The 27,864-nt window shown below is 44.0% G+C and overlaps 2 long non-coding RNA genes across 4 annotated transcripts in view; both read left to right on the top strand.

Moving 5' to 3' along the window:
• The window catches only part of LOC109570664 (uncharacterized), a 50,954-nt gene extending 39,998 nt beyond the window's left edge, over nucleotides 1-10,956 (top strand). For both annotated transcript variants that reach the window (XR_002182514.2, XR_002182513.2), the window contains one exon: nucleotides 114-10,956. This is a non-coding gene — a long non-coding RNA (uncharacterized lncRNA). The remainder of the gene's footprint in view (nucleotides 1-113) is intronic.
• Nucleotides 10,957-13,655: 2,699 nt separating this feature from the next.
• Nucleotides 13,656-26,344, top strand: LOC139176431 (uncharacterized). 2 transcript variants are annotated; one of them, XR_011560907.1, is made up of 3 exons: nucleotides 13,656-22,007; nucleotides 22,713-22,832; nucleotides 24,995-26,344. It is a non-coding gene; the product is annotated as an uncharacterized lncRNA (long non-coding RNA). The 2 variants fall into 2 exon arrangements; XR_011560906.1 differs by having other exon boundaries at nucleotides 22,713-22,864.
• Nucleotides 26,345-27,864: the final 1,520 nt, after the last annotated feature.

The following is a 27,864-nucleotide window of genomic DNA, read 5'->3' as shown; positions in this document are numbered from 1 at the left end:
AATGTGCATTAAATTCTTGTTTACTGATGGTTGTTTATTTGCTTCTAATCTGTCTTTGAAGTTTACCAAAGATAAGTCAAATGTTTTTCATTTCCTTGTTCCATCTGTTCCAGATTAGGAGAAAGCCAAAACAAAGCTCAACACCAACACCACCACCATCAACAGAAGAAATCTCCTGAGCCATGCAGGCCCCAGCAGCAAGCCAAGGAAGGCAAACTGGGATTGGGGGGCCAGAGGGTAACCCAGGATGGTGGCTAGATGGGGTGAGTGGCTTCAGCAGCCAGAGGTCTTCCCTTAGGCCTAGGAGGTGACACAAGCAATTCTCCCAGGATCACCTTGATGAAGCAATAAATAAAGGTGACAAGGCGGAAGGTCACTGAAACCTGGTCTCAGCCAGTCCCAGGACACTCTCTCCTACCATGTAAGCCAAGGGGCTGGCAGAGAAGTCTCCTCATTCATTCAGTTCAGTTCAGTCACTCAGTTGTGTCCAACTCTTTGCAACCTCACGGACTGTAGCACACCAGGCTTTCCTGTCCTTCACCATCTACCAGTTTGCTCAGGCTCACGTCCATCGAGTTGGTGATGCCATCCAACCATGTCATCCTCTGTCGTCCCCCTTTCCTCCTGCCTTCTATCTTTCCCAGCATTAGATCTTTCCCACTGAGTCAGTTCTTCGCATCAGATGGCCGAAGTATTGGAGCTTCAGCTTCAGCCTCAGTCCTTCCAATGAATATTCAGGACTGGTTTCCTTTAGGATTGACTGGTTTGACCTCCTTGCAGCCCAAGGGACTCTCAAGAGTCTTCTCCAACACCACAATTCAAAAGCATTGATTCTTCAGTGCTCAGCTTTCTTTATAGTCCAACTGTCACATCCATACATAACTATTGAAAAAACCATAGACTTGACTAGATGGACCTTTATTGCAAAGTAATGTCTCTGCCTTTTAATATGCTGTCTAGGTTGGCCATAGCTTTTTTTCCAAGGAGCAAGTGTCTTTTAATTTCATGTCTGCAGTCACCATCTGTAGTGATTTTGGAGCCCAAGAAAATAAAGTCTGTCACTGTTTCCATTGTTTCCCCATCTATTTGCCATGAAGTGAAGGGACCAGATGCCATGATCTTAGTTTTTTGAATGTTGAGTTTTAAGTCATCTTTTTTACTCTCCTCTTTCACTTTCATAAAGAGGCTCTTTAGTTCTTCTTCACTTTCTGCCATAAGGGTGGTGTCATCTGTGTATCTGAGGTTATTGATATTTCTCCCTGCAATCTTGATTCCAGCTTGTGCTTCATCCAGCCCAGCATTTTGCATGATGTACTCAGCATAAAAGTTCATTGGCCCAGCTCAAAAATATATCCTTCTGCTTGTATGGTGGGGGGGGAGTTGCAGAATTTAGAGAGTCACAGTGGCATGGTGGAAGGGAAATAACTATAGGGATAGCAAAAGCCCTAGTGATTTTTTCCAGCTCTCCTTTCAAGGGCTTCTGGAGACAAAAGGGATTAAAATTTCAAGCTAGGGAGGAGTAAAAACTCTTAGCTAACTGATTGGCTAGGTTTATCTGATTAATCCTGGGGTGTCTGTGTCACAATTCAATGCAACAACATTTACTGAAGTATGGCAAGCTAAAAAAGCTTTGAAGTCAGCAGCCAAGGGAACGGGTGGGAGAAGGTGGGAAAGGATGAGATAGGGTCAGGAACTGCTTTGTTTTGGGAAGAAAAAAAACTGAAAAAGGCCCCAGGCAAGGTGGAGTTAGACTAAAACAACTTTGTCTTTACTTTCTTTCAATTCCAGTTATTCATTCACTCCACAAATATTGAGTGCCTACTGTGTGTTAGGCCTTGGCCAGCACTATGATAGGACTTCTGGAGTTGTTGACTATTCTTGAAGAAATCACAAATACTACCTTAAGACCTTTAAGCAGGTAATAAAATGCTTTTTAGTTGCTCGGTCATGTCCAACTCTTTGCGACCCCGTGAACAGCAGCACACCAGGCCTCCCTGTCCATCACCAACTCCTGGAGTCCACCCAAACCCATGTCGATTGAGTCGGTGATGCCATCCAACCATCTCATCCTCTGTCATCCCCTTCTTCTCCTGCCCTCAATCTTTCCCAGCATCAGGGTCTTTTCAAATGAGCCAGATCTTGGCATCAGGTGGTCAAAGTATTGGAGTTTTAGCTTCAGCATCAGTCCTACTGTTATAGGTAGAATAGGGAAAAGGAGTCCAAAATGGCGGTGGCTAAAAGACAAGGAAGGTCCGAGGACCACAGTGAAGACTTCAGGCAGAACAAACAGAACAAACCGCACTCCTGGCTAAGCCCAATTTGCATAGGGCAGGCCCAGGTGGAGGAAAAAAACATATAAAAGGAGGAGCCAAAGCGCTTTCTCACGGACTCTCTCTCCCACGTGCGTGCGCTCTTTTCTCTCTCTCTCTTTCTCTCTCTCTCTCTCACTCTCCTGCTATCTTCTAAATAAAATAGAGCTGTAACACTGATTTGCCTAAGAGCTGCAGCATGGTTTGTCCAAGACCCGAGAGCTGTGACCCGCGGAGGGCTTTAATGTCCGTCGCTCCAAATCTTTGTTGTGACGAGACAAAGAACCGAGGAACATACACTCGCGTGACACTACCAATGAATATTCAGGACTGATTTCCTTTAGGATGGACTGGTTGGATCTCTTTGCAGTCCAAGGGACTCTCAAGAGTCTTCTCGAACACCACAGTTCAAAAGCATCAATTCTTCTGTGTTCAGCTTTCTTTATAGTCCAACTCTCACATCCATACATGAACACAGGAAAAACCATAGCCTTGACTGGATGGACCTTTGTGGACAAAGTAATGTCTCTGCTTTTCAATATGCTGTCTAGGTTGGTCATAACTTTCCTTCCAAGGAGTAAGCGTCTTTTAATTTTATGGCTGCAATCACCATCTGCAGTGATTTTGGAGCCCAGAAAAATAGTCAGCCACTGTTTCCACTGTTTCCCCATCTATTTGCCACTGCCTTTGCTGACACACAAACCCTTCCTGGTGAGGGTTCTGCCCACTTCCTTTAGCTCTGTTTCCACCTGTGACTCAGTCACACCACAAGTCTGCTGTCCCATACTTCTGTATCTTCCCAGGTGCTGTAATTGTTCCTGAATGCTTTTCCCTCGCCTACCTTCCTAACCCTACACCTACCCTTCAGGATGGTGCACATATCATTTCTTCTTTGAAGCCTTGCCTGACTTCCCCCAGCTGGTTTAACTGCTCCTCTTTTGTGTTCCCAGTGTACTTTACAATGCATGCATTTGTTATTACTGCCTCCTAATTGTGTTAGATTCAACTCCTAGCCTGGCTTCTTCCTAACCACTTACTTGACCTTATGCAAGTTATTTAATGCTTTGATACTTCAGTTTACTCATCTATAAAAGGGAACAAAAAATGACATTTCTCATAAATGTGCTCTGAAGATTTAAGATATTTAAAACATGAAAATGTATTATAACATATGTTAAATATATTATACATCAGAGTATTTGATTTATGTTAAATATATGATTTGGAGAAGGAAATGGCAATCCACTCTAGTATTCTTGCCTGGAGAATCTCATGGACAGAAGAGCCTGGTGGGCTACAGTCCACAGGGTCGCAAGAGTCAGACACGACCTAGCAACTAAACCACCACCACCAAATATATGATTATATATATCAAAACATATATTAAAATTCTTTGTATAGTGTAAGCACTAAATAAATGTCACTGTTATTCTAGCTGTTATTATTGTTCATCCATACTAGACTATAAGTGACTTGAGGGCAAAGATGTGTTTAATATCTAGTATACAGCTTAGCATCTGGTAGGTGTTCAGGGGATATTTGGGTTTTGTATCTTTCTCCTGTTTTCAGTGTTGCGTCTGTCACTTCAGGTTCTCAATTCAATATTTTTTTTTTAATTGAGTAAGATGAGAAGAAAAAGGAGGAAAAAGATATTTGCATTTATTTATAGAGATTTCCTAACTCTGGCTGTAGTCCAGCCCCTAGGGACTGCAGAGATGTTATTTCTGTAGATAAGAGAACTTTGGCGCCTACCCTAGTCTTTCTCCCCATCCACCTCCCTCCTTGCAGAGATGCCTTACTGCTTTTACTGACTTCTCTGCCCATTCCTGGCACTCTGAAGATTTTCAAAGAATGTGGTGATAGTGGTGGTGGTATGGGGAGAAAGGGAGTTTGTATGCAGTTTGGGGAAAACAATACCAGGAGAGATGAAAAAGGTGAGATTGCACATGTTTCTTAAAGGCCCAAAGGCTTGGAGTGCTTTATCTGAACTTGAGCTTTTTCTGAATCTGACCCTGTAAGGCAGAGGGGCAATCATTCTTTTCCATGTTTTTGCTGAGCATCTTTAAGTCCTGAAAATAGGGAGATCATTCACCAGATAAGGGCTCAGGGTAGGCAGGGAACTGGACCAGATGAAGTAATCATTGTGATCAGATTTTTAAAACCAATATAATAGTATAAACTATGGCACAAAAGAATTCTTTACATTCTGATGTGATTTTTTTATGTAAAAGATCGTGCAAAGATATAAAATAATGAGACTGCACTGAATGAACAGCCTTTATTAAACACTATAATTATACAAAAGAAAAAGTACAGTCAAAAATATTTTAATGTTTGTAACATTTCACAATTGTTGTTCAGTTGCTCAGTCATGTCCGACTCTGCGACCCCATGGACTACAGCACACCAGGCTTCCCTGTCCTTCACCATTTCCTGGAGTTTGCTCAAATTCTTGTCCACTGAGTCGGTGACACCATCCAGCCATCTCATCCTCTGTTATCCCCTTCTCCTCCTGCCTTCAGTCTTTCCCAGCATCAGGGTCTTTTCCAATGAGTTGGTTCTTTATATCAGGTGGTCAAAGTATTTGAGCTTCAGCATCAGTCCTTCCAATGAATATTCAGGGTTGATTTCCCATAGGATTGACTGGTTTGATCTCCTTGCAGTCCAAGGGATTCTCAAGAGTCTTCTTCAGCACCACAGTTCAAAGGCATCAATTCTTCCACGCTCAGCCTTTTTTATTGTCCAACTCTCACATCCATACATGACTCTGGATATTTCACAATAAAGGTTTAATTCATGTCTTTTGCTCACTTTTGCATTGAGGCATGTGTTTTTTTTCCTAACTGATTGCCAAGAGTTCTTTAAGAATTGTGGCTATGATTGAAAATATATTTTCTCATTCAGTAACTTGCTTTTCCATGCTTTTAATGATGTCCTTTGATGAACAGAATATTTAAATTTTAAGGGAGTCTGCATTATCACTCTTTTCCTTTAGGGATGATCTTCTATGTTTCCTATTTGAGAAGTCTTTGCCTGTCCCAAGGTCATGACAAATTATATGTCTTATTCTAGAAGTTGTATATAAATGAGAGTGTCCATATGGCTATAAGCATGTGAAAAGATGCTTGACATCACTATTCACCAGGGAAATACAGTTCTTTGTCCTGATGGATACCTAATATTCTAGGAGGAAAGACTGACCTGAAGCAAGCTTTGGGATGGAGATGCTAGGAAAGGGACATACAGTCTGAAGTAGGAAGTCTAACCTAGTCTTGGGAATTGCAAAGAGCCTCATGAAGCACCTTCAGACTCTAGAGAAGCTGGTGCTCATTGCAACTATGGAGGCTGTGCCCTCTAGAGCCTGCTCACCACAAGAGAAGCCAGCTTGCTGCAACTAGAGAAGGCCTCCATGCAGCAACAAAGACCCAGTGCAGCCAAAATATATTTTAAAAATTAAAAATAAATAAAAGAGAGTCAAAATAGAAAAGGGACAACTGTCTCCTTTTGGTAAGATCTGTGGATAAGAAGTAGAGCTGGAACTAGATAGCAGCTCTCCAGGGGCCTAGTCTCTTACTACCCTATATTCTATGCTCTTTTTTTGGTCTCAGACTAAAGTGAAAAGGGGGCCTTGGCTTAGAAGTGAAATTTAAGAGAAGAGCTACCCCCCTTTCCTGGAACCATGGCAAAAGCTGGAGAAAAAGGAGGGCTGATGGCTTGCATGGACTCATGGCTGAGTCCTTTACAAGAACCTATCTTTGTAAGGGATGCCCTCACAACAAGACTTTTTAATCCTTTTCATTGATTTTACCTAGAAATATTTTTGAGGCAAAAGCCAAAATCCCTCAAATAATGGGTTTCCACAAGGCCCACCAGGAATTCTGTGAAAGGATAAATGCCACCTAGGAGAGTTATAAAAGTCACTTGGTCCTTTCCCAGAACACAGTGCCCAGGATTAGTAAATTGGAAAGCAGAGAGGTTTTCCAGGACAGACAATTGTTTTTTGAGATGGAAGAAAAAAGAAGAGTTCTAAAACGATCACTTCTTGAAAGTCCACTGTATACTCCTTGCCCTCATTTCTCCAGATTCACTCTCAGCCCCCGGGAATTTGCCTTCTGTACTACTACTCTATGGAAACTGCCCCTGTCCAGCTCATCAATGACTACCTTTGTTTTTGGCAAACCCAGCAGCTTCTTTTTGGTGCTCATCCAAAACCAAGGATCTGTCCTGAAAAATACCTCTGCTTTTAAAATTACCAATCCTGGGCACTGAGCTACGGAAACAGACAGACTGATGTTCACAACTCTCTGTGGTGACACTCAGTGTTTCACAGAATTCCAAGCGCGTCTTGTGGGAACCCATTATATGAGGATTGTTTGCTCTGTTCATTTTCATTCTATTGACCTTCCTCTCCTCTACAAGAGAAACTTTCAGAGTTCTCTTCTCCATGGCTTTGGTGATGTTCCGCATTCCAGGTGCTCCTTTTATTTTCCCATGTCTAATTGGCTTCTCTTGCTTTGCATCCCATTAAACACTGAAAAATTCTTGAAGAGATGGGAATACCAGACCACCTGACCTGCCTCTTGAGAAATCTGTATGCAGGTCAGGAAGCAACAGTTAGAACTGGACATGGTACAACAGACTGGTTCCAAATAGGGAAAGGAGTTCGTCAAGGCTGTATATTGTCACCCTGTTTATTTAACTTATATGCAGAGTACATCATGAGAAACACTGGGCTGGAGGAAGCACAAGCTGGAATCAAGATTGCCAAGAGAAATATCAATAACCTCAGATATGCAGATGACACCACCCTTATGGCAGAAAGTGAAGAAGCACTAAAGAGCCTATTGATGAAAGTGAAAGGGGAGAGTGAAAAAGTTGGCTTAAAACTCAACATTCAGAAAGCTAAGGTCATGGCATCTGGTCCCATCACTTCATGGCAAACAGATGGGGAAAGAGTGTAAACAGTGACAGACTTTATTTTCTTGGGCTCCAAAATCACTACAGACAGTGATTGCAGCCATGAAATTAAAAGACGCTTGCTCCTTGGAAGAAAAGTTATGACCAACCTAGATAGCATATTAAAAAGCAGAGACATTACTTTCCCAACAAAGGTCCGTCTAGTCAAGGCTATGGTTTTTCCAGTAGTCATAGTGCCGAAGCGTTGGTGCTTTTGAAGTGTGGTGTTGGAGAAGATTCTTGAGAGTCGCTTGGACTGCAAGGAGATCCAACCAATCCATCCTAATGGATTCAGGAAATCAGTCCTGAATATTCACTGAAGGACTGATGCTGAAGCTGAAACTCGAATACTTTGGCCACCTCATGCGAAGAACTGACTCGTTGGAAAAGACCTTGATGCCAGGAAAGATTGAAGGCGGGAGGAGAAAGGGATGACAGAGGATGAGATGGTTGGATGGCATCACCAACTCAATGGACATGGGTTTGAGTAGGCTCCAGGGACTGGCGATGGACAGGGAGGCCTGGTGTGCTGCAGTCCATGGGGTCACACAGTCAGACACAACTGAGCAACTGAACTGAACCGAAACACTAGTACTCTCCAGGGTTCTAACTAATTTTTTCTTTCCCTTTCATATTTGCTGAATAATGTCCTCTACCCCCATGCATCATAGACTGATGATTTTTTTTCCTTTGGCCACATTGAAAAGAATGTGGGATCTAGTTCCCTAAATTAGGGATCGAATCCACAACTCCTGCATTGGAAGTGTGGAGTCTTAACCACTGGACCTCCAGGGAAGTGCCATTGACTGATAACTCTTAAACACCTATTTCTAAGCCCCTACATCTTCCGGGCTCTCAGCTTATAGTGTCAGTGATTGCCTACTGGACATTTCTTCACCTGGATGACCCAAAACTGTGCCATCTTCTACAAGTTAATCATGCCCAAGGATTGACACAACAGACTGGTTCCAAATAGGAAAAGGAGTACATTAAGGCTGTATATTGTCACCCTGCTTATTTAACTTATATGCAGAGTACATCATGAGAAACGCTGGGCTAGAAGAAGCACAAGCTGGAATCAAGATTGCCAGGAGAAATATCAATAACCTCAGATATGCAGATGACACCACCCTTATGGCAGAAAGTGAAGAGGAACTAAAAAGCCTCTTGATGAAAGTGAAAGTGGAGAGTGAAAAAGTTGGCTTCAAGCTCAACATTCAGAAAACGAAGATCATGGCATCTGGTCCCTTCACTTCATGGTAAATAGATGGGGAAACAGTGGAAACAGTGTCAGACTTTATTTTGGGGGGCTCTCAAATCACTGCAGATGGTGACTGCAGCCATGAAATTAAAAGACGCTTACTCCTTGGAAGGAAAGTTATGACCAACCTAGTGGCTAAGTCACATCAGTCGTGTCTGACTCTGTGTGACCCCATAGACGGCAGCCCACCAGGTTCCCCCGTCCCTGGGATTCTCCAGGCAAGAACACTGGAGTGGGTTGCCATTTCCTTCTCCAATGCATGAAAGTGAAAAGTGAAAGGGAAGTCGCTCAGTCGTGTCTGACTCTTGGCGACCCCATGGACTGCAGCCTACCAGGCTCCTCCGTCCATGGGATTTGCCAGGCAAGAGTACTGGAGTGGGATGCCATCGCCAACCTAGATAGCATATTAAAAAGCAGAAACATTACTTGGCCAACAAAGGTCCATCTAGTCAAGGCTATGGTTTTTCCAGCATTCATGAATGGATGTGAGAGTTGGACTGTGAAGAAAGCTGAGTGCCAAAGAATTGATGCTTTTGAACTGTGGTGTTGGAGAAGACTCTTCAGAGTCCCTTGGACTGCAAGGAGATCCAACCAGTCCATTCTAAAGGAGAGCAGCCCTGGGTGTTCATTGGAAGGACTGATGCTAAAGCTGAAACTCCAATACTTTGGCCACCTCACGTCAAGAGTTGACTCATTGGAAAAGACTCTGATGCTGGGAGGGATTGGGGGGCAGGAGGAGAAGGGGATGACAGAGGATGAGATGGCTGGATGGCATCACTGACTTGATGGACATGAGTTTGAGAAAACTCCAGGAGTTGGTGATGGACAGGGAAGCCTGGCATGCTGCGATTCATGGGGTCACAAAGAGTTGGACACAAGTGAGCGACTGAACTGAACTGAAGGATTACCTTCAGCCCAAGTAGAACTGCTATTTCTCCAGCATTTTCTGCTTCAGTTAATGGCACTAATATCTAAGTACCACTCCAGAATCCCTGGATTCATTCTTTAACTCTTTTCTCTCCTTTACCTAAGAACTCAACATGTCATCAAGTCCTGTTACGTCTATATCCAAGATTTCTCTTCCTGACACACTTCTGTATCACCCAGGACTTACTTTTAACCCAAGACTTACTCTATGCCAGCGCATAGCTCTCTGTTGCTATCAGTAATCACTTTTAATGCACAAATCTATGATCTTGCGCCCCTCTTTTAGGTCTATGAAGTCTCTGAAGGCTACCCATGTAGAATAAAAGTGTTACCCCCTGACTAGGGTACATAGGCTCACCCATACACTAGTGCCAGCTCATTTCCCCTGCGTCACCCCTCTGCTTGAACATGCCCTGGGTACCCTATCTCTACTTTTGCCCTTACTGTTCTACCGTACTTTCACGACGTCACCCTCTCTTCATATCTAACAAAGTCTTCCCCGCTCTTCTACGCTGTCACCTCCCTGTGACTGTTCCTCCAGCTTCTTGTCAATATCCCAATAAACTAAGTCATTTTCTTTGCTCCCTCAGTACTTTGTACATGCCTCAATTATAGCAGCTTTTGCACTGTTTTAGAACTGTTTGCCTTACTGTTTCTCTCTTCCTCTCTCAGGGATCTTTCTTTACTCACACTCTAATCCCCAAAGTGCCTGGCATATAGCAAGCACTCAATAATGTATTCGTTTTAAGGCTTTTTCTCTTTTACTTTTGGTTTCTGACTTCTTTCCAGTAAACTGATTAAAGGTATAGGCAAAGCCCAACTCATATTTTCCCAGCTGAGCTAGTGCTCACAGACACAGCAGCCCTGAGAAATAGTAATAAGAGTGAAAGATCAAGGGCTGGGAGAACAAAGAACACATTGAATCTTTTCAGTAGGGCTGACTGGGGCTGCACCACCCCCAAGTGCTTGCTCAGAAAATAACAGTAATGCTTTATTGCCAAGTCCTGTCTTACACTTTTCAATGTGTAGGCCAGCTGGTGTCAACAACAACATGGTGAATGAGCCAATGGTGTGCGTGGACTCTGCTGGTGGGCATGTTTGTGGTGACAAAGGGCAAAGTATTATCTCGGTAATAGGTGGGAAGCACGGCTGGAATCGGGCTACTGATCCTCTAATTCAGGGTTGGCCGTTTTTTTTTTTTTTGCAAGGGTCAGAAAGTATTATAGTCTCTATAATCTATAGACTATAGTCTCTATAGAGACTATATAATATTATAGTCTCTATAATCTCTATAGACTATAGTCTCTATAGTCTATAGAAAAAGCAGCTATAGAAGATACAGAGCAAATGACTGTGGTTGTGTTCCAAAAGGGGCTTTGTATTCCAGAAAAAGCTTTACTCATGGGCACTATAATGTGAGTTTCATATACTTTTCACCTGTTGTAAAATATTCTTCTTCTTGATTTTTTCCCAATCATTAAAAAAAAAAAAAAAAAAAAAAAACTATCCAGTAGTTAAGAATTCGCCATCCAATGCAGGGGACGAGGGTTCAATCCCTGATTGGGGAACTAAGATCCTACATGCCATGGGGCAACTAAGTTGGCTAAGTATTGAAACCCATGAGCTCTAGAGACCGTGCTCTGCAACAAGAGAAGCCATTGCATGGGAACAAGAAGCCCTTGTGTCGCAACTAGAGATGCCCTTGTGTCGCAACTAGAGATGCACAGTCAAAATTTAAAATAAAAAAAAAAGGAAAAACATTCTTAGCTCTCAGGCCAAACAAAAGTAGGTGTCAGGTTGGATGTGGCCCACAGGCCACAGTGTGCTACCCTTTTTCTGGTGCCGAGTCTATTGCTAACTACCCGGAATAGCTTTACTGGGGGCAAAGCCACATGGAGAGTGCTGACCGGATGACACGACCATAGCAGTCTCACCGAGTGCTGGGTTCTATGCTTCAGTGCAACACGTATGGTCTCATTATTTCTTACAACAACCCCGTGAGGGAGGAACTAGGATCATCCCTGCTTTACAGATGCTCAATCTGGTCACCCAGCTTGCCATGGTCAGAATTAGGCTTTTCAAGTTCTGTCTGGTTCTGTGGTGCATATCCTGACCACTGTGTCAGACTGTCTCCTGTGGCAAATTCTCAGTGTCGTGGAAATCATAAGTGATGGCTTATGTTTTTCAAGAACACAGATTTTTTAAATATATATACAAAAAAGAAGTCAGGTTTCCAAACGAAAAAAACTGGGGGCAATGAGGTCTGAAGGACAGATGTGGGCATATCTGGATGTGGGAAGATTGGCTCCAAATCCCCCAAGACTTAGTGATTTTTCTGAACTTGTTATCCAGTTCTTCCCCCAGAAGTTTGGAGGAATGCAGAAGTCATCTCACTCTCCAGAGGGACCCTCCCATCATTGCCTCCCATGAGTCCCCACTAACCTCCCCAAAACACACACACAGACACACACAGACACACGTGAGCATCTTAGGTGTGCATGTTAAACTACTGTCAAGCAATCTATTTGGCACTGGGATGTAAAGAACAGATGTCAACCTACGGCTGCTGCTTCCAGTGGGCCTTGCCAGGTGAGTGCAAAGGTGGGCCTCGCCCAGCAGTGCCTGCTCTTTCCTGCCCTCTGCTTCCATAGTTTCTCTTTCTTGGACACCCACCCACTGGGAAGCCAACATGGAGGGCCGCTCAAGGGTGGGCCACAGTGACAGCATAATGGGGCGGGGTGGCGTGGAGCTGGATGCCCTCAGCTGCCCTCGCCACACTTCTGTAAAGTCCACTCGCAGCTTTTCTCCTCTGCACCCAGCCCCACCCACCACTTCCTCCCTGAGCTCACAAGCTACTTCCCTCTGCAAGCACTGGGTGACTGTCACCCCCACAGCAGGAATTGCAGGTCCTGGAGAGACAAGCTCACGAGGTCAGGTGGGGATGGAGTTAAGTTGGGGGTGGGGGTGGGAGCTAGAGCTTGGGTAAGGGAGATAAGAGAAGCACAAAAGGGGATTTAAGAGAGGTGACAGTGAGTGGAGGGGGTTGGAGCCAGAGGAGGAGGTGGCGTGTCCTGGAGCTCAGATGAACCTTGCTCCTGCCTCTGGTTTTTTTCCAGGCCTTCTCTTCCCATCCACCCATAGAAATCCTCGGAAACCTGCCTGCTCCTGAACAGGGTGGTTTCAATTCTTTGGTAGAAATCCCCTACTTGGTTCCTTTGTCTCATTCCTCTCCTATATCTGATCTCCTCCCTCTTCCATTCTGCTAGCAGATCTTTTTGGAGCAAGCTGGGGGTGGGGGGAGGGGGGGTGGGGTGGGGGGCCGGGTGTGCTGGGGGTTAGGGCACAGCTATGGAGCCTTAGGTGGCCGCTTGGCCTCCCTCTGAACGCGGTTCCCTGTGTGCTGCACTACCCTCTTCGTGTGGTTTCACTCACCCTCTGCCCTCAGATAAGGCTGAGGGCCTTTGCTGGATGCTGTGCTGGACAACAGGAAGGTGGGCTGAGCTGTGAGGTAGGAAGATCTGAAGTCTCTGGACTCAGATCACTCAGCTTTCAGTGAGGCTTGGTGATGAAGCTGCGTCAAGGCAAGGCGATCTACATTTGAAAAACAAATTTTAAAATGTATTCATCCCACCCACCATTACAGAGTCATATATGTTCATGGTAAAAACAAAAAACAAAAACCAAAAAACTCGGACAGTACAGAACCCTACAGAAAAAAAAGGAAGCAAAAGCACCCGTAATTCACAACCCTGGGAAAACTTCCAGCATTTGATCTTTTTCTTTCTACTCCTTGCTCAGTGTGTATCTCTGTCTCGATCTCTACCTATAACAAGTAATATCTACCACTTGAAAGCCTGCTTTTTTTTTCTATTGGCATTCTTTTTTGAGTATTTCCCCATTTAAAATTCTTTTCAAGCAATGACTGACATGTAATGAATACATATTTGCCTTCCAATACTAGACAATGTTCATATGTAGGAAATCGTTTTGAATTATTATTGAGGACATTACCATCCCCACTCAATACTACACACACACACACACACACACACATCTGTCTGAGAGTTTATCAGGAAGCCAGGAGGACCAAATACTCCTCACTACAGGGGCAGGCTCTCCAAATGGGATCTGTGGGCCTGGGGTGGGGTGGAAGCCAGGGGTGGGGAAGTGGGGGTGGGGAAGGGGTGGAAGGTAGGCATGCACTGCAGGGGGATTGTTTACAGCTGTGCATTCCTTATCTTGAAAGCTCCACCCCTTGACCAGAGAACATCTGGGCTGGAGTGTGCTGGGACCAGGGCTCAGAACTATGTGGGTATATGTTGTGAGGCTCAGGCAAGAAAAGTGATTCAGCATGAACTGTGCCAAATAAAACCAGACCAGACAAGGGAGTTCTATCTGTCTTCCTGGGAGTGTTGACATTCTCCACATTGTGGTTTATTTTCCTGCTTCTGTGGCCTGCCTTTAATCTGGAGATGGTGGCCAGCACAGCCCAAAGTCTCCTGGCACGGCCAATGTGTCCAGTACCCTAGCACATAGTTCTCGGGAATATTTTGGATTTGGGGGGAGTGAGCATGGAGTAGGAGAATGGGGGTTTAAGTGGGAATTATGGCCAACAGTAGCTGTGAACCTATCTGCAAGAAACCTGACACAGTCAGCCGGTGAGAGTTCCTGAGGAAGGGTTCTCAGGGCCACGTTTCTCAGTGTGGAGTATCAGCAGCGGCTCTAGGGTCAGTGTGGAGGGTCAGCAGGATTCGACCCTACTAGCAGTTGGAAAGAAGTGAGAGGAAAAATGAGAGTAAAGGTGAAGGAATAGCAACAGAGCTTGATCACCAAGAAGCCAACTATCATGCTTGGGCATCCAAAAAACAAGGGAGCCCAATATTTAATGTGTCGTAAGGAATATTCATGTATTGACTGCAGGGAAGGTGGACAAGGGGAAGGTGATTAAGGCCTTAATACTCTCCAGTTATTAGGGCCTCAACGGGTCCTTGGAGAAGGCAATGGCACCCCACTCCAGTACTCTTGCCTGGAAAATCCCATGGGCGGAGGAGCCTGGTAGGCTGCAGTCCATGGGGTCACTAAGAGTTGGACATGACTGAGAGACTTCACTTTCACTTTTCACTTTCATGCATTGGAGAAGGAAATGGTGACCCACTCCAGTGTTCTTGCCTGGAGAATCCCAGGGACAGCGGAGCCTGGTGGGCTGCCGTCTATGGGGTCGTACAGAGCTGGACACGACTGAAGTGACTTAGCAGCAGCAACGGGTCCTAATGGACAGAAAGGAGATGGGAAAGGAGGAAAAAGAGAAGATCGGAGGATAAAAGAAGAGAAAGTAAGAATGGTTTCCATCTATGAATATGTATAAAGTGTCAGCCATAGTGCAGACTTTTTGCTAGAAACTAGGAAGATGTAATGAAAAGTTTCAAGCTGTGAAACTGTTGAACAGCACACCACAGAAAATGTGTTCCTAAACCTCTGCCGAGTGATTGCTTCCAAAGACCTTCGTTGTTTGGTTTACCCAGGTGGCCTGAGGCTGGGTCATACGGAGTCAGAGGTTGTGTACAGATTTCTGGGCTGCAGATACCATGCTGGTCATATTCACTGGGTTGGCTCCCTAATCAGAATTCCTTTATGGCACCTGCACTTCAGGAGGAAACCCAATTTCCATCTTTAGGTGGAATATGCTCTAGAACCTTGGGGAAGGGCTGTGACTCTATAAGGAAGATCAAACAAACGTCATATGTCTTCATTTAAAAGGGGTCTGATATGTTCACCACTCATTCTTTCATTTGTTCATTTTTCAAGCCTAAGGGTTACACCTTATTCCTAAAGGTGAGGTTAAAAAGAATATCTAGAGCCATTTATTTTCCATAGTACATTAAAACACTGAGAAAACTGCCATGACAGCCTCTCCCTGTGGCATTAACTATCTTGAAAACAAGTTGGACCTTAGAGCAGATTTAGAAGGGAGGGAGGACCATCCCTGAATTGCTGAACACTGGGGACTGTATAGCCTCAAAGTGAAAGCCCTCAAGGTTGAGAGTTGGGGACAGGCTGGGAAATCTGCTTGGAACTTCTTTAAAAAAAAATTACTATTTTTATTTTTTTATTTGGCCACACCAGGTCTTAGTTGTGGCACACAAGACCTTTAGTTGCAGCACGTGGGATCGAGTTCCCTGACCAGGGATTGAACCCTGGCTTCCCGTACTGGGAGCTTGGAGTCTTAGCCACTGGACCACAAGGGAAGCCCCCGCTTGGAGATTCTTATTCTTGGCTCTGATTGGTATCCAGTGGCTCATTATCCGGGCAGAATCATTGAAGGTACAGGTGATGCCACTGAATCCATGCTCAGAACCAACAACCACCTTTACTATCAAAGACTCTTAGGAGACCCGGCTGCTTTCATGCAAGGCCCGAGTTACAGAGATGAAGAGGATGCATTCCATGCCCTTGGGTTAGAGCCTAAGAGAAGACTCAGGAAGGTAAACAACTGATTGGAATTTGAAGCAGAATAAAGTGAGTTACACACTGTGGAAGAGGCAGTGGGTTGTGGGGGTTCAGATGTAAAGGCATTTAATTTTATTGTCATGCACGATTATAGAAAACTTTACAGAGACAATATTCATTTCAGGTGGACCTTTAGGATAAGCAAGATTTGACAAGTAGAAAAGATGGGAGGACGTTTTCCAGGTTAAGGGAGTTACAAGGAAATATGCAAGCCTGCAATGGGTTCCAGGAAAAGCAACTCTGGGGAGGTAGCTTGAAGGGAGGGGGAAAAGCGTGGAGCCATGGAGTGAAAAGTCATGGGCAGAGCACCCAAGACCCACCCAAGAACGCCAGCAACCTTCCATTGGATGTTGGGGGGACGCAGGGCAGGACCACTGGAAGAGCATGGTATTCTAAGTCAGGCACACCACGGTTTGCTCTCAGCTCTAACTACTTTAATCCTGACCGACACGAAACAAGCTATCTCAAAACTCTGATCATTTTCCTAATGTATAAATTGAAGATGACACTCTTTCTTCTCAGAGTGACGGGAAGTTTAAATATGTTCAGAAAGTGCCAAACAGGCGCAGATGATAGACCCTCATTAAATGTATCCCCTTCGTTTACTTCCTCGGGTGGAATAAATTAGGAAGTATAAGCTGTGCATCAAAAAGCGATAATGTCATTCATTTTACAAATTATTGACCACCTACTATGTGTTAGGTCCTGTGCTGGGTGATGCAGGGTATCCGAGATGCAAGCTCTCAAAGGGAGAATAATACAGCTAGGGGAGATGATACACAAAGAGTCAAAAGTTAGGGACTTCCTTGGCTGCCCAGTGGTTAAGAATGCGGCTACAACACAGGGGACACAGATTTGATCCCTGGTCCAGGAAGATTCCACACGTGGTGGGGCAACTAAGCCTTGGGCCATAACTACTGAAGCCCCACTCTCTAGAGCCCATGCTCCGAAACAAGAGAAGCCATCCCAGTGGGAGGCCCATGCATTGCACCTAGAGAGTAGACCCCACTCACCGCAACTAGAGAAAGCCCATGTACAGTAACAAAGACACAGAGCAGCAACCCCCCCAAAAAGTCAAAGAATAGGTAATAGTCTGAGTTAACTAACTCAGAGTCATCCTAAGCTGTCTGGAGAGCTGGACAAGCATCCAGATAGTGAACACTGAGAGTGAAATACAGGTGGACAAAGGGCAGGGTGAGGTCACTGAGGGCTGGGGGGCTGGGTGGCTGGAGTGATGTCAAGGAAGAGAAGAAATGTGAGCCAGACCTCAAACACGGTTAGTATTTGGAAAAACAGAGGGAAGGAAGACTTGTGCTAAGGGGTGAAAAACCACCCATGGTGCAGTCAGGCTGGACGGTTAAAGAGGGGTCCTGGGAGGTAAGGCTGACAGGCAGGTGGAGGCCAGATTGTAAAGCTCTGGAGGTCAGGCTAGGGACTTCAATATCCATTACAGACAATGTCTTTTTATCATGTGCTTGAGGCCACACTGTCTGATCTGCCCGCCATATGCATTCTGATGTGTCCCCAGCCACACTTTGAATTTTTTATGCCACTTATTCTCTAGTATTTATATATTGCTTTATCTTATTTTTTCTGTTGGATACATGTATTACACTGCACCCTAAGCAAGACTGTCAGTTTCACAGGACAGGTCACACAAGGATGTCCTAACTTGGTATGACTCAGTACAGCTTAAGCTGAGTCTAAGGGGATACCCATGGAAAAGCTGAGGTCATACCGTGGTGACGATCTGGAGGAAATGCCAGTTGCTGCACAGATACCATAATCAGCACATTTGTTGTCTCTTCAATGTTGATCTTAATGTTCTTGCTCCTGCGTTGATGGTTTGGTCCTCCAGTTTGAGCAGTGTTTCCATGGACCATATTTAATGTACTCCCCATCCATTAATACAGAATCCTCAAATACAAGGGGACAATTTTCTGATGAAGGGTCTTAGGTCTTCCAGGTTCTTTTGTGTTTTTGCCTGGTTGAGCTCCCTGACTTTCCTAGTAAAAACCAACCAATCATTTAACAAGAGAACTTCCAAATGTCCCTAACTCTCTTACCCTCTAGAAACCCTTGTCCTTTGAGATTCCCAGCTGCCCCAGTCTCAGCTTATTCCCGAGGAGGAGATCAACCAGGAACCTTGGGAATTGGATAACCCAGGGCAGAACACAGAACTCCAGAGCAAACATGGACTGCCCTGCTGTTTGCTTTGGTTTAAAGAGTTACTGGGCATAGTGTACTAACCTTTTGTTTTGCAGGAGCTTTACTTTCCTGGTAAATAGCTGTTTTTTTAATAGCAATTTCTTCATGTGACCAGTTGAACAAAGTCTTAAAATAGAACTGACTCACTTATCTGTGGACCAGCCAAGATGGCAACGGTGACACCAGGGTCACTGGTCCCATCCTCTTGCCAGAACAATGGCCAATCAGGAGTGCGTGGGTTCCTCATCTACGCAGGGCACAGCTGTTCCTTCATCTCATTACCTCCTGAAGACGTAGTCTTCCATAGCCCTGATCATCACCAAGTGGTAGAGTCCTCAGATGAGTGTTTGGCGCCCCAGACACTACTAGAGACCCTTACCATGATGCATGCTCATGAATTTCTCTGGAGTAGACTACTTTGGTTCTACAGACACTTCTTAAACTTGGTTTTCCACGAAACAAGGGCAGCTAAACTGGAGTGTGGGTGGATACGAGACCGGAAAGAGGCCATTCTAGTTGTTCCTGTAAGGAGCAAGGACAAAATCTCCCTTTCCCAGCTGGAGCTCGTTTATGCCATTGGGAGGTTGGAGTGCGCAGCGGTGGGGGCAGGTCTGCAGCTGGTTGGTTGAGTGGGTCAAAGCCTAGCACCCAAGGCCCAACAGATAGTGACTAACCTCAGCCCACTTTTTCTTTCTTCCTTTCCTTATACGTATTTTCACTGGACAAACACTAGCTCTTTGTGAACACCCGCGAGTCACATACACACATGTGCCCTGCGCCAGTTCTCTCCTCTGGTCTATGCTTTCTATGTTTGCACTGTGTTTTCCCCCTAACAAGTCCTTCCCTCTCCACTGTATCTATTCAAATCTTTCCCATCCTTTAAGATCCAACGCAAACCTACTCAATGTGATCCATGAGCTTTATTTTGGACCCTTGAAAATGAGGTGTCTAACACTATGGCCTTGGGATACATTTCTCTTCCATTTAGTGGCTGACCAAGGGAGTCTGGGGACTTCCCTGATAGCTCAGTAGGTAAAGAATCTGCCTGAAATGCAGGAGACCATGGTTCAATTCCTAGGTCGGGAAGATCTGCTGGAGAAGGGATAGGCTACTCACTTCAGTATTCTTTGGTTTCCCTAGTGGCTCAGCTGGTAAAAACTCTGCCTGCAATGTGGGAGACCTGGGTTTGATCCCTGGGTTGGGAAATCCCCTGGAGAAGGAAATAGCAACCCACTCCAGTACTCTGGCCTGGAAAACCCCATGGACGGAGGAGCCTGGTAGGCTGCAGTCCATGGGGTCCCAAAAAGTCGGACACGACTGAGCAACTTCACTCACTCACAAGGAAGTTTGAGTCTAGCCTCTTTGTTGTTTAGTTAGAAGAGCTAGTGTTTGTCCAGTGAAAATACATATAAGCATTAAATGAGCATCTGCTCAGTATACTTCTCTCTGCTGGATCCTGGTAATGGAACCTGAGGTTTCTGCTTCTGGAGAAGAGAGCCAAGAAGCCTAGTTGTTTTCTCAGCCCTAATGGGAAGTGACCATGATAGCTAAGAGCAGTAGCCACAGGCTGTTCAGAGCAAGAAGAAAAACAGGGAAGGAGTTCCAAGGGGTCAGAAGCAGGAATGAAGGACTTCAGCTTCCAAGAGCACAAACTGGTTGGTTCTCAAACTGGGTGGCCTGAGGTGACTCAGATGACCAATTATGCAGGTGACACAGCAGTCAACAGAACAAGATGAGATCTCCAAGTGAGGCGAGTCAGCCCCAAATCTTTCTGGGAAGCAGTCAAACCTTCAGCAGTCATGGAACCAAGTCAGCAGAAGTTCCTGAGAAGAGTTAAATTTATCTAAGTTGCTGGAGGTGCTTGCGGGCATGAACTTCAGGGAAAGAAATACAAATGAGGAACTACTTATATGCCAGAAAGAGAGACCAGAAAAGATGGTACCCATGGTTGGTGAGTCACAGCAGCAAAATAGGGAAATCTCATCAATGCTGACAAGTAGCAGCAGCTTGAAAGTGAAGTGAAGTCGCTCAGTCGTGTCCGACTCTCTGTGACCCCGTGGACTATAGCCCACCAGGTTCCTCCATCTGTGGCATTCTCCAGGCAAGAATATTGGAGTGGGTTGCTATTTCCTTCTCCAGGGGATCTTCCTGACCCAGGGATTGAACCCAGGCCTCCCGCATTGCAGGTAGCTGCTTTAACCTTTGAGCCACGTGGGAAACCCTAGCTGTGTGAATTACAGTGTGTGTGGGGTGGGGATGGGAGAGATTCTCTTTAATTGAGGCACTTGAGCCATCCTGGGAATTTAAAGATGATGGAAAACAAGGCCTCTTATCACACTTCCACTACCTCTAATGATAGACAGAAATGCAATGCTTTCTCAAAGAACAGAGTGAACAGCTGAGAGTTTCCAAAGCATGTTGGCTCACATCCAATGACTGATGCATGCAGTGCTCAGGATGCAATAGGTTGTTGACATGACGGTAACATCCTGAGATTGTTGACTATCTGGAAAATGTGTCTAAATTGCAAGGAATTGAAGGGAAGCCAAGATTATTAAGAGTTATCTTGCCCAATCAAGGGTAGCTTTCAAGGGGAAATGAACAGTAGGATGTAGGAGGTAAAGAAGCACTGGTTGAGTACCCACTGGTTCAGTTCAGTTCAGTGTCTTTCTGAAGACTTTCTACTATCTCACTAGATCCTTTGAGGTAAGTGCCATTCCCATTTTCAGATGAAAAAACCAAGACCCATGGACTTTACATATATCTCACAAGGCCACATTGATCCATTATTAAAGTCAGGGTTAAAACTTAGGCTGCAAAGCTCTAAAACCTGGCTCTTTCTTCTCCACTGCAGTGTTTTCCAGCTCTCTCAATTCCCTTTGGGTAGGAAGGCCCAGCAAGGGAGAGCCTCCAGGGAGGGCCTATGTAATTAGGACATAGGAGAGGAGATCTGGAACTTCTTGCTCATAAAATCTCCTGGATCTTGGCCTAATCAAAAACTAACAACCAATACCCCTTTTAGGCCAACTCAACACTTTCCTACTTAGAATCCCTATTTTTTTCTAAAATGACATTTCTCTGAGAAATACACTTAACTAGATGAAAGGTGCATGTCTAGGCCTTTTCCCCTTTGTTTTCAGCATATGATAACCTTTCTGGTCATGTCCAGTCTCCTTGGTCCTTGTCCTCATCACAGAGCAAGCACATGTTTATGCAACCTTTATACCACATGGCTCTGAGCAGCACATGCGCTGGTCTGGACCAGGCCCATCTGGACGAGGGGGGATGGCCTTCCACTGACCCTTCCAGGAAACACCTGTCCTCCCCAGGTTTCCCCAGGGCTCATGCTCGTGGCAGCAGTGCGAGGACCGGGGCAGAGTGGGCTGAAGCTTACTCCTCCACAGGAAGTCCAGAACTGGTTCCACTAACTTCTCCAGGTTCATGAATGTCTTTGTTCACTCTTAAATCCTCCCAAGTCCTTCCTTCTATCGTTTCAAGCCTTGGCTACACATACTTATGACACAAATTTAACACTCAGGAGAAAAACAAGCAACCAGTTAAGGCATGTAAGACACAAAAACCTACACTCAGAGATAGGCGGAGGCTCCAGGTACTCCTTGTTTACTCCTTTACTCTTTCTGTCCTCGGGCTGGTTGTTCCTTAGGATCCTGTCTTGGGCATCTTCTCTCTTCAGTGTTCTCATTCTCCCCAGGCAATCTCATTCTTCAGCGTGACAGTGATCGCCACCTAACTTGTCGATGACTCTGAAATCTCTCACCTCAAACCCCAGCATCCACCTGTCCACTAGCCACCTCTATCTGGAAACCACTCAGGACACAGTAAGTGCTCAATAAGTCATTGTTGAATGAATGGACCGCTTAAACCCTAAAAGCTGGCAGTTCAGGCACAGAGATAAGCTGCTGATTTGTTGGGGTTTTATAGCTCTCCTTTTATTGTTGTTGCTCTGTGAGGCAGTTTGGAGTGGCAGAAAGATCCCAAGTTTTAGAATTACAATCGTATTTGGATCCCGACCTTGCTCTACAATCTGTATCTATTTATCTATCTGAAGGCTACAAGTCAAACTCTGAGGTAGGCAGTATGGAGTCTCATAGAGGGTTCTGGATCTTGTTTTCAAACAAGTAAGCTGGGTAGCTTTGGACAATCTCTGCCTCTCTGAGTCTCCGGGGATAGCTGAGTTGGATGATTTCTAAGTTCCTTTCTAACACTTAACTTTTCAGTGTGAAGCATTCTAACACCTCGGGTAGAGTGTTTTTTTCTGACTAGCAACCTGACAGTTTTTACTCGAAAAGGATACTATAAATTTCAGCAACTTGGCATATTTCATTCTGTTTCTCTCTATATTGGCCTGGATATCTCAGAAAGAGGCTGGGAACCAGTTGTTGGCTTCAATACTGTTCAACATTCAGTCTTCTGTCATAGTAGCTGTACACGGAGCAGGCTTAAAGATGAAGGTAAAAATATCTCTTCCCACACAGACAGCTATTTTTGTCTAACTCATCCACTTTCCTTCTTCCCAAAACAAGGACTAGCAGGAGCAGCTGTTGCCTAAGCACACTGGGCAAGTGTTTGCATGGGGGACTGTGCATGAAGCTGTAACTCCAGGCTGCTAACTGTTCGATAAGACGCACAACTGATGCATCTAAGTGAGTCATTATTTTCCCAAGCACTCATCTTGGTAGGTGCACAGCTATTCTAAAACTGTCTTAGGGCTACTATTTATTTCCCATAGTAATTTAAAATTTAATCAAAGCAACATAGGCAGACCCTGAGTTGAAACAAGTCAAACATGCTAGATACTTATCAACCCAGCAGTCCAGTGGCCTCCTGACCACCTCCCCCACATCCGGCTCCCTAGAGGCAATTGCATTCAAGCCTTTCAGCTCTTTCTTATGATATGTACTTCTTAATTTTAATGTAGTACGCTAATTCTGCTGTCACTTGATTAATGATTTATTTTTAAAATTTTACAGTACATGAGGTATTAGATCTCTCATACCCTCTTTTCTTTCTCTAGTGTGTCCAATTCTTCCAACAGAGAATTTAAAAAAAAAACAATATTCAGGGTTTAGGTTATTATCATCACTGAAAGATTGTGCATGCCAAGCCTAAGGACTATGATTTCAACCTTTTGCTTTTTCAGGTAACTTATTATAGCCTACTTCCTCCTCCTCCTCTTCTTCCTCTTTCCTCCTTCTCCACTTCCTCTTCCTCTCCTCCTTCTTCAATTATATTTGTATCTATGGCTAAATTTCCCTACACCATTCAACATTCACTGTACATAAATTTCCATGTGGTCAAACCAGGTGTCGGTGGAGGAGGGAGATAATTCCGCATTCGTCTTTTTTTTTTTTCCGCATTCGTCTTGAAGCCTGCCATGTGTCTAACTTCATTTTTTCCTGTCGCTCTTCCTCCAAGAGTCTCTGTCCTCCAGCTCCTCTTTGGGCTTGTTTCCAGGCTCACTGCAAAATTGACCACAAGGGAATTCCTTCATAGTCATTCCAAAAATTCCCTTCATCTTTCTCTTCTGTTGCATCTCCTGTTTCCTGGATCCCATGCCTTCCTTTCTTGGTTTACACCCTCCTTTTGGTGGGGCACATTCACCAAGAATTCCTATGTATAGGAATTCTATAGGCAGTGCTTTGAAATCATGCTCATATGAAAATGTCTATTCTGTGTTCACATTTAATTAAGACCTTTAGTTGGGAATAGTTGAAAATCATTTTCCTTCAAAAAAAAATTTTTTTTTTGTCTACTAGCTTTGTCTAGTGTGATGTTGAAAAGTTTATTGCTATTCTTATTTCCCATTTCTTTGTAACTTTTTTACATATAAGCTTTTCTTTATTCCTCTATTTCTTATAACATGTCTTTGATAATTTCTTCTCTATTATTTTTCCTTTTTTTTTCTTTCTGGAACTATAATTGTTCAGAAAAATAACTGCCTGGATTGATTCCCTAACTTAAAAAAAAAATCTTCTTATCCATCACTGTACACTTTTTACACTTTTTCTCTTACCTTTTGGAAGTTGGTTTTCCTTTTTTTTACATTTTCCAAGGAGTTTACTGTATCTTTAGTTCTCTAGCACTTTTTCTTATTTTCATGATTTTTTTTTTTTTTTTTTTTTTGCTGTTGTTTTTGCATCTTAATCTTGTTTCATGGATATAAACTTTCCCTCACGTCTCTGAAGGCACTGATTATATATTCATGGTAATTTTCTGCTTTCTGCACTGCCTCTGCTTCTCCAAGTTGCTTTATTACTGTTGTTATCTTTATCTTTCATGTCGGAGGGCTTCCTTAAGCATCTGATTGTCTGCTCTTATTTAAGAGTGAGGTTTGTCAATTTGGTAGGCTACATTTTATGGTCATCAAGTGACAAGCAGGCTTTTTCACACACAGCTGGTCATATTCAGAATGCAGAAAATTCAGTGCAAAGGCCAGATCCTTGAAACAAGGGTCACTGAAGTAGCATGATTCAGTGCTTTTCCCTTTGATTTAGGGTGACTTTTCTTTCTTTCATTCTTAAACTTTAGAAATCATCAAAGGGATTAATAAGTGATTATCCTTTTGAGGTCGTTTCAAATGCTGTCCAAAACTTGAAACTGGATGCAAGGTTGGAACTGCGGCTCACTGAGCCTGAAGAGCACCCTCTCTGGGGGTGGGCATAAACAATGGAAAAGATTAAAAGAAAGGTGATTTGGATGTTACGACTACCCAGGGAACTGAGACTGAAGCAACTGTGCCAAGCAAGAGTGGACTATATAGATGTAAAATCCTAATGTTACATGACCTTTCTGTTTAACTTTCAAGTGAGCAGCACACTGCAATATCATGACAGGATCATCGCTGTTGACCAGGAAGCTGTCTACAAGGAGTCAGATGAGAATGGAGAAATTACAGATACCACTGTCTTCAATTAAAATTTCTTCTTCCTGCTCTGAAAATAAGTTTTCATATTTTAAAGGAAAAGTGCCAGATCTGTGCTCCCTCAGTTCCAGCTACGGCACGCCATGCACATGCACCAAGTCCATCCTGGAACCCAAGGGAAATGCTTTGCTCTCTTTCATCCAACCAATCATTTATTCATCAACCACCTATTTTTATCCTACATACCTGTCAAGACCAAATCTGAGAAGCTTTGCTTAATTATTTAATTCTACTTATTTCTTCCTTTCCTGAATACCTGTAACACAGCTATTGGCCTCAGGCATTCTAGCATGTAGTGATTCAGGCATGACTTGGGTTGTCCTCAGGGGCAGTCACAAACACAAATGACTCCCAAGGGCTAGGCAGATAATGTAAATGAAGTCTTCTCCATGAGTCAGCTAATAAAGCGTCCTAAGCAAGGGAGGGAACTAGAGAATGGGTGTTCTCAGTAAGGGGCAGTCACACCTTCACTCCAGTCAACCATTGCCTGGCAGTAATGCAGGTTAAGGGTCATATATCTTCTAGTTTTTTGAGAGGAGCCAGATATCCAGCTTTGTATATGATCTTTTAAAATGATGGTTTGATATTACAAAAATACTACGTAGGACAAATAGAATAGGTGCTTCACACTATAGGTTACAGCCTCTGACGTAGTTTTCTCTCCCCAGAAGGCGATGAGCTTCTTGAGCTCACTGTTTCTGAATCCCCCACAGCAGCTCATGTAACTAACATGTGTAATAAATGCCTGACAAACGACTGTCCAACTTTGCAGAATGCCACATTCAAGCCACGCAAAATCATTGCCTCAGCTGATGCTCTGTAGCCCATAGGTGATGAAAAGAAAAGTCTTCCCCTAGAATTCATTTATGTATTAAGGCTTCCCACTCTGCCCCTGAATCTGGTGGGTCTTGATGTATTTGTCTGACAGGTATAAATATGGTTTTAATATGTTCTCTGCCATCTTTTCAGAAAATCCTGTCTCAACCTCAACCTTCCATTTTTCTATTGCTACCACTAATAGGGTAAACTCATTACCTCTTTTCTATCATTTCATTCGCTTCTCACACATCCTTCCACATATACCACTCCTTAGGAATCACCCTCAATGATAAGGCCAACAGTGACCTCTTTTTATTTTTATTGGAGTATAATTGCTTTACAATGTTGTGTTACTTTCTGCTGTACAACAAAGTGAATCAACTTTATGTATACATATATCCTTTCCCTCTTGGACCTCCCTCCCACCGCCCCCCACCTACCCCACCCCTCTAGGTCATCACAGAGCACTGAGTTGAGCTCCCTGTGCTATACAGCAGGTTCCCACTAGCTAGCTACTTTACACATGGTACTGTGTACATGTCAATCCTAATCTCCCACCGTCCCCTCTGTCTGTTCTCTATGTCCGCCTTGCTATTCCTGTCCTGCTAATAGGTTCATCAGCACCATTTCTCTAGATTCCACATATATGTATTAATATACATATTAATTTCCTTTTTACGGCTGAGTAACACCCCACTGTATATATGTATCACACACAACGGTACAGCGTAGAAAGCTCAGAGATAAATCCACACACCTATGGTCACTAATTTATGACAAAGAGGGAAAGAATATACATGGAGAAAAGACAATCTCTTCAATAAGCGGTGCTGGGATAGCTACACATAAAAGAAAGAAATCAGAATACTATCTGACACTATACACAAAAACAAACTTTAAATGGATTAAAGACCTAAATGTAAGACCACACACTATGAAACTCAGAGAGGAAAACATACGAAAAACACTCTGACATAAATTATAACAACCTCTTTTTTGACCCACCTCCCAGAGTAATGAAAATAAACAAATGGGACCTAATTAAACAGGGACCTCTTTGATGTTACATGCAGTGATGCTAATCAGTGCTTTCATCCTCCTATCTGACTTGTATCAGGCTACAGCATTTGATGCTATTGATTATTTCTTACTTCTTGAATCTATTTTGTTCCTTAGCCTTTTGAGGCTCTACTGCCTCCTGAATTTTCTTTCATCTTCCTAGATACTCCTCATCAGACTCCTTTTCCTGCACAATTCCTAAAATGCCAGTTTCTTGCAGGTTTTATTCCAGGCTCTCTTCCCTCTCTCTCCACACATTCACCCTGAATGACCTTACCCTCTCCCATGACTCTGCCCCAACCTCTGCCCCATGAGTGCTGATGACGCCCAGTTCTACCATCTCCGCTCCAGACTCATCTAATCAGCTGCCTTCTGGCAGTGTCTGTCTCCATTGATACTTCACACTCACAAGCCCAAGGCTGAGCTCATCAGCCCCACTCTGCTCCTGCTTCTCCTCTTCCTGCTTCACTGTTCTTTGTGAGAGGCGTGCCATCCACCTAGTGGCCCAAACATGAATTTCGCAACTCTCTCCCATGTTGGCTTGTCCAACAAGCATGAAAAGGTACGTGCTTGAAATACCAAGAAAACAGGGTGCCAAAGAATTATTTGGAAAGTGTTCAGTGCTTTTAAAAAAGTGTCAAGTAAGCCATTCTAGAATAAAACAAACTTCTTGAAATTCCTTACACTTACTTTAAAAACATTTTTTAATTAATTTTTATTGAAGTATAGTTGCTTCCGGTGACTCGGTGGTAAAGAATCCACCGAGGAGGATTCTCCAGTGCAGGAGACAGATGTGGGTTCTATCCCTGGGTCAGGAAGCTCCCCTGGAGAAGGGAATAGCAACCCACTCTAGTATTCTTGCCTGGAGAATCCCA

This window comes from Bos indicus, chromosome 16 (genome assembly GCF_029378745.1).
Source record: "Bos indicus isolate NIAB-ARS_2022 breed Sahiwal x Tharparkar chromosome 16, NIAB-ARS_B.indTharparkar_mat_pri_1.0, whole genome shotgun sequence".
Taxonomy (NCBI): domain Eukaryota; kingdom Metazoa; phylum Chordata; class Mammalia; order Artiodactyla; family Bovidae; genus Bos; species Bos indicus.
Note: the sequence above shows the minus strand (reverse complement) of the source record. Positions and strands in the feature narration are given on the sequence as shown.